At 40.0% G+C, this 6531-nt stretch overlaps 1 non-coding gene across 1 annotated transcript; it reads right to left on the bottom strand.

Annotated features, from left to right (window-relative positions):
- Positions 1-6012: 6012 nt before the first annotated feature.
- LOC111765175 (small nucleolar RNA SNORA13) lies at positions 6013-6148 on the bottom strand. Its single transcript, XR_002797579.1, has one exon. It is a non-coding gene; the product is annotated as a small nucleolar RNA SNORA13 (small nucleolar RNA).
- Between the last annotated feature and the right edge of the window lie 383 nt (positions 6149-6531).

The following is a 6531-nucleotide window of genomic DNA, read 5'->3' as shown; positions in this document are numbered from 1 at the left end:
GTAGATCTCTCAGGGTTTTCTATGTATAGGATCATGTCATCTGCAAATAATGAAATTTTGACTTCTTCCTTTCCAATTTGAATGCCTTTTATTTCTGGTTCTTGCCTCAGTGCTCGAGCAAGTACTTCTAAGACAATGTTAAATAGGAGCGGCGACAGTGGGCATCCTTGTCTTGTTCCTGAGTTTAGAGGGAAGGAGTCTAGGATTTCTCCATTGTAAACAATATTGGCTTTAGGTTTTTCATATATACTCTTTATCATGTTCAAAAAATTTCCTTGTATTCCAATCATTTGGAGTGTTTTTATCAAGAAAGGGTGCTGTATTTTGTCAAATGCTTTTTCTGCATCAATAGATATAATCATGTGATTTTTTTCCTTCAATCTGTTTATATGGTGTATTACGTTGATTGATTTTCTTATGTTGAACCATCCTTGCATACCTGGGATGAATCCCACTTGGTCGTGGTGTATAATTCGTTTAATGTGTTGTTGAATACGATTAGCAAGTATTTTGTTAAGTATTTTTGCGTCTAGGTTCATTAGAGAAATTGGTCTGTAATTTTCCTTTCTTGTGATGTCTTTGTTTGACTTTGGTACTAGGGTAATGTTGGCATCATAGAAGGAGTTGGGTAATGTTCTTTCTGTTTCGATGGTTTGGAATAGTTTCAGCAGGATTGGTGTCAGTTCTTTCCGGAATGTTTTATAGAATTCACCTGTGAAGCCATCTGGCCCTGGGCTCTTCTTAGTTGGGAGATTTTTAATAACTGATTCTATCTCTCTGCTTGTGATTGGTTTGTTAAGATCATCAATTTCTTCTTTTGTCAATATGGGCTGTTTATGTGTTTCTAGGAATTTGTCCATTTCCTCTAGATTGTCATTTTTGTTGGAATATAGTTTTTCAAAATATCCTCTTATGATAGTCTTTATTTCTGTGGGGTCAGTGGTGATATCGCCTTTCTCATTTCTTATTTTGTGTATTTGCATCTTCTCTCTTTTTTTCTTTGTTAGTGTTGCTAAAGGTTTGTCAATTTTGTTAATCTTCTCAAAAAACCAGCTCTTGGTCTTGTTTATCTGTTCAAGTGCTTTCTTATTTTCTATTTCATTTAGTTCTGCTCTTATCTTTGTTATTTCCTTCCTTCTTCTTCCTGTTGGGTTACTTTGTTGTTATTTTTCTAATTCCTTCAAATGTGCAGTTAGTTCTTCAATTTTTGCTCTTTCTTCTTTTTTGATATATGAATTTATGGCTATAAACTTCCCTCTCAGTACTGCTTTTGCTGCATCCCATAAATTTTGGTATGTTGTGTTATCATTATCATTTGTTTCAAGGTAGCCATTGATTTCTTTTGAGATTTCCTCTTTGACCCACTGTTTTTCTAAGAGTGTGTTGTTTAATTTCCAAATCGTGGTGTGAAATCTGGGCTTCTTTCCCTTGCAAATCTCCAGCTTGACTCCACTGTGGTCAGAGTTAATGTTTTGTATGATTTCAATCTTTCTGAATTCGTTCAGCCTTTCTTTGTGGCCTAGCATATGATCTATCTTGGAGAATGATCCATGTGCGCTTGAGAAAAATGTATATCCTGCTGTGTTTGGGTGTAGCGATCTATATATGTCTATTAGATCGAGCTCCTCTAATATACTATTCAGATGTTTTGTTTCTTTGGTGATTCTCTTTTGAGATGTTCTGTCCAGAGTTGATAGTGGTGTATTAAAATCCCCCACTATAATTGTAGATGTATCTATTCTTTCACTTAGTTTTTCCAGCGTTTGCCTGACGTATTTAGAGGCACCCTTGTTAGGGGCATAGATATTTATGATTGTTCGATCTTCTTGACAGATTTTCCCTTTGACTAAAATGTAGTATCCTTCTTTGTCTCTCACAATTGTTTCACATTTAAAGTCTATTTTGTCTGATATTAATATAGCTACTCCTGCCTTTTTTTGGTTATTGTTAGCTTGTATGATTGTTTTCCAGCCTTTCACTTTCAATCTCCATGCGTCTCTGGGTCTAAGATGTGTCTCTTGTAGACAGCATATGGATGGGTCATATTTCCTTATCCAGTGTCCCAGTCTGAATCTTTTGATGGGTGAGTTTAATCCATTGACATTCAGTGTTATTACTATCAAGGAATTATTTGTGTTAGCCATATTTTGATTGGATTTGTGTTTGTCATATTTTGTTTGTATATTTTTTTTTGTCTTTTTTGTTGTTGTTGTTGGTCTTATACTCTCCTCCAACTTTGCCTTTCCTGTTTTTTCCTTTCTTCCTGCAGAACTCCCTTTAGAATTTCTTGAAGGGGAGGTTTCTTGTTGGTATACTCTTTCAGTTTCTGTTTGTCTGCGAATATTTTGAACTCTCCATCATGTTTGAATGCTAGTTTAGCTGGATAGAGTATTCTTGGTTGGAAATTTTTTTCCTTTAGTACCTTGACTATATCATACCACTGTCTTCTTGCCTCCATGGTTTCAGAAGAGAAATCAGCACTTAATCTAATTGAGCTTCCCTTGTATGTGATGGTTTTCTTTTCTCTTGCTGCTTTTAGGATTTTCTCTTTGTCTTGAGCATTGGATAATTTGACAAGTATATGTCTTGGGGTGGGCCTGTTGGGGTTTATGACTTGTGGAGTGCGCTGTGCTTCTTGGATATGTACATCTGTCTCTTTCAGTAGATTTGGGAAGTTTTCAGCCATTATTTCCTGCAACACTCTTTCTGACCCCTTTCCCTCCTCTTCACCTTCTGGAATGCCTATAATACGTATGTTTGAGCGTTTTGCATTGTCATTCAGGTCCCTAAATCCTAATTGGATTTTTTCTATCTTCTTATTGACCCCTTCTACTATCTGTTTGATTTCTGATGTACTGTCTTCCACATCACTTATTCTCTGCTCTGTCTCTTCTAGTCTGCTGATATTTGCTGCAAGTGTATTTTTGATTTCTTGAACTGTGGTGTTCATTCCCATCATATCTGTTATGTTTTTGCATATGTCTGCAATTTCCCCTCCAAGTGATGTCTTCATGTTGTTAACCTCTTTCATTACTGCATCAAATTTGTCGGTGATAAATGTTCTGAGATCTTTCATTGCTTGTGCCAAGTTTTGCTCCCCTTCGTGATTATTGGTTTGTTGATTGGATTCAGCCATGTTTTCCTGATTATTGGTTTGGTTCGTAGATTTTTGTTGCTTTCTGGTCATCTCTTTATTTTGACGAATTTAATCAGTTCCTTAGCTTCTTTGTCTGCTCTTGGAGGTTAATTAGTTGTTATTTTTGCACAGGTGTTATATCTTCTCTTTGTCACTTTTTTCTTCTTATTCTAGTTACTTGTTGTTGGTTAAGTTCACTTTAGAGGAAAGTATTAGTGTTGGGGAAAGGCAATTGTGTAAGCAAGGGAAAAGTGTAAAGTTGTATTGGTGATGTATGTTAATAAAGCAGGAATATGAGATCTGGAAGGATGGAGGTTAGATTCATGTAGATTGTATAGAGTTATAGCTGTAGGTAGAGTACCTTTTATGAAGTTGATGACTGAATTTGGGAGGAATATGGTATGAACTACACAGCTATTGTTTTCATGAGAGAGGGAAAAAGAAAAGAAAGGTAATAGTTTCAAGAGTGGATAATAGACAGAAAACAGAACAAAGGTATTAGAAATTAAGAGTTAGACACTTTGTGGATCGAAGAACGGGAGGTGGGGGGTGGAATATAGGAGAGACAGTAGATGATAGTGGATATCAAGATGCAGGGGAAGGGGGATAGTGTAGGTAGCCTAAATCAGTTCACACAGAAATGAGGCAGTGGAGGATGGGAAAACCCAGCAAATGTGAGGTGTTCCCTGTAGCACCTATTGTATACTTGAATTAAAGTAAAAATAAGTGGAAGGTGAGGGACAAGAGGGAAAGAGAAAACCGAAAAAAAAAAAAACAAACAAACTAATTATAATAAAGAAAAAAGAAAGGCAAGAAGAAAGGAAGAAAGAAAAAGAGGATGGGCAAACGGTGGGGAACGGATAGGGAGAAGAGAGATACAGGTACACACGTGTCACAATTGCAACACTATCTAAAACAACAACTTCCCCCCGCTTTGCCCTAAAACCCCCCCGTCTGTCTGCCCAAATGGGTCTGCAAGCACCTCCCTTCCCACAAACCCCCAATAGGCCGCCCAGGGCCCACGAACTCCCCAGTACTGCAGATGCTCAAAAAAAAAAAAAAAAAAAAAAAAATTAAGTAAAATTAAAAAAAAAAACAAAAAACAAAAAACAAACAAATAAACAAACAAACAAACAAAAAAACAGAAACCCCTCCGCAGGCCCGGCTCCGCCCGCCGCGGAGGCTTGGACCGGCTCTGCCCGGCTCCTCACGCCGCCTTGGCCTGGCCTGGCTCCGCCCAGCTCCGCTCGCTACAGCGGCCCAGCCGGCTCCGGCGTCCACCTCCCGCCACCGCGGCCTGGACCGGCCCTGCCCGGCTCCGTACCCGCCGCGGCCTGACCCGGGCCCGCCCGGCTCCAAACGCTACTGCGGCCCGCAGCCGGCGCCTGCACCGGCCCCGCCCGGCTCCAAGCGCTACCGCGGCCCGGCTCGGCCTGGCTCGGCCCCGCCCGGCCCCGCTCACCGCCGGCGCAGCGCGGCCCGGCCTGGCTCAGCCCCACCGAGCGGGGCTAGATGCCTCGTCTCCGCCTACCCAAGAAGGGAATCCTCTACAGGTAGCTGGGATCTCCGTGTATATTTCACAGACGAATCCTCTCTGTTACCTTCCCTCCAAATCGATGTCCAGACACCTCCGGACCAGCAAAAATCCCGAAACAATCCGGTCCCAAAGAGTCTCCAACGCCGCCCAGCCGATTCCCTGCAGAAGACTCTAACAGGGATGTTCACTCAGCCGCCATCTTGCCCCCTCGCCCTAATTGATTTTCTTACACCACCCTTGCTTACCTAAGATAAATCCTACTTGACCTTGATGTATAAATCTTTTGATGTGCTGTTGGATTTGGTTTGCTAGTATTTTGTTGAGGATTTTTGCATCTATATTCATAAGGGTTATTGGTTTGTCATTTGTTTTCTGGTGGTATTTGTGTCTGGCTTTGGCATGAGGGTGATGTTGGCCTCTTACAATGACTTAGGAAATGTTTCTTCCTCTTTAATATTTGGAAGACTTAAAGTAAAATTCACATTAAATTTTCATGAAATGTCTATAAAATTCACCAGTGAAGCCATCTGGTACAGGGTTTTTTTTGTTGGGAAGTTTTAATTATTGATTAAATCAATGGACATTTTTATAGGTCTGCTGAGATCTTTCATTTCTTCTTGCATCAGTTTAGGTAGCTCATGTATGTCTAGGAACTTGTCCATTTCACTAGGTTATTTAATTTCTTGGAATATTGTTGCACATAGTATCTTCTTATAAGCCTTTTTATTTCTGTCGGGTTGGTAGTAATATTCCCCTTCCATTTCTGATTTTAGTTACTTGCAACCTCTCTATTTCTTTTTAAGTCTAGCTAAAGGTTATCAATTTTATTGATCTTCTCCATCAATCAATATTTGACCTTGGTGATTTTTTCTATTGTTTTTTTTTACAGATTTATTTAATTTATTTCTCCTCTCCCCCCTTGCTGTTTTTGCACTTGCTGTCTGCTCTCTGTATCCATTCATCTTTCACTCTTTTCAAGAGGCACCAGGAAGGAATCTGGGACCTCCTATGTGGGAAGGAGACACTGAATCCCTTGAGCCACCTCCACTCCCTGCTTGTTGTGTCTCACATTGTTTTTCCTTGTTGTGTCATCATCTTGTTGTGACATCATCTTGTTGCATTGTCATCTTGTTGCATCAGCCTGTTGCATCAGCTTACTGTCTTGCTCGTCTTCTTTAGGAGGCACCGAGAACTGAACCCAGGAACTCCCATGTGATAGGCAGGTGCCAAACTGCTTGAGTAACATCTGCTTACCTCTTTTTTTTTCATAAGTAAGAGATACAATACTGAGTTTGGCAGAACAAGGACTGTATGTGTAAACAAATAAAATATAAAAACAAACTGTTACCTATGCAGCTCTTACACCAAACACAATAAATTCAAGGACAGGAATAGGCTGCAAAAGAATTTAATTTACACCTTTTTTTGACACCACATTCACTAGTTTCCAAAAGTGAATGGAAAACACAAAGGCCTGCCTCTATTATTTTTTATTCTTGTATTTATCAGTCAAAGGGGTGCTGATGCAAAGTACCAGAACTCTGTGGGCCTTTATAAAGGGTATTTATTTGGGGTAGATTCTTACAGGCACAAGGCCCTACAGAGTCCAATTCAAGGTGCCATAGGAGGTCCTTTTTCATGCAAAGTCAATGACCATGTATTGAAGCAAAATGGCTGGCAATGTCTGTGAGGGTTCACCCTTCCTTCTTTCCTCTTAAGTCTCTATGGTCCCAGCTTCTATTGATCTCAGCTGTAGACTGGCATAAGGCTCATCACTCTCTCTGGAGAGACTTTTTATTTCTTTCCAGGCTCAGCTGCTCTGTTCTGTCCACAAGGTCAGCTGTAGACTGTCAGGCTT

This window comes from Dasypus novemcinctus, chromosome 4, assembly GCF_030445035.2.
Source record: "Dasypus novemcinctus isolate mDasNov1 chromosome 4, mDasNov1.1.hap2, whole genome shotgun sequence".
NCBI classification, from domain to species: domain Eukaryota; kingdom Metazoa; phylum Chordata; class Mammalia; order Cingulata; family Dasypodidae; genus Dasypus; species Dasypus novemcinctus.
The sequence above is the reverse complement of the archived record's forward strand: the minus strand, read 5'-3'. Positions and strand labels throughout refer to the sequence as shown.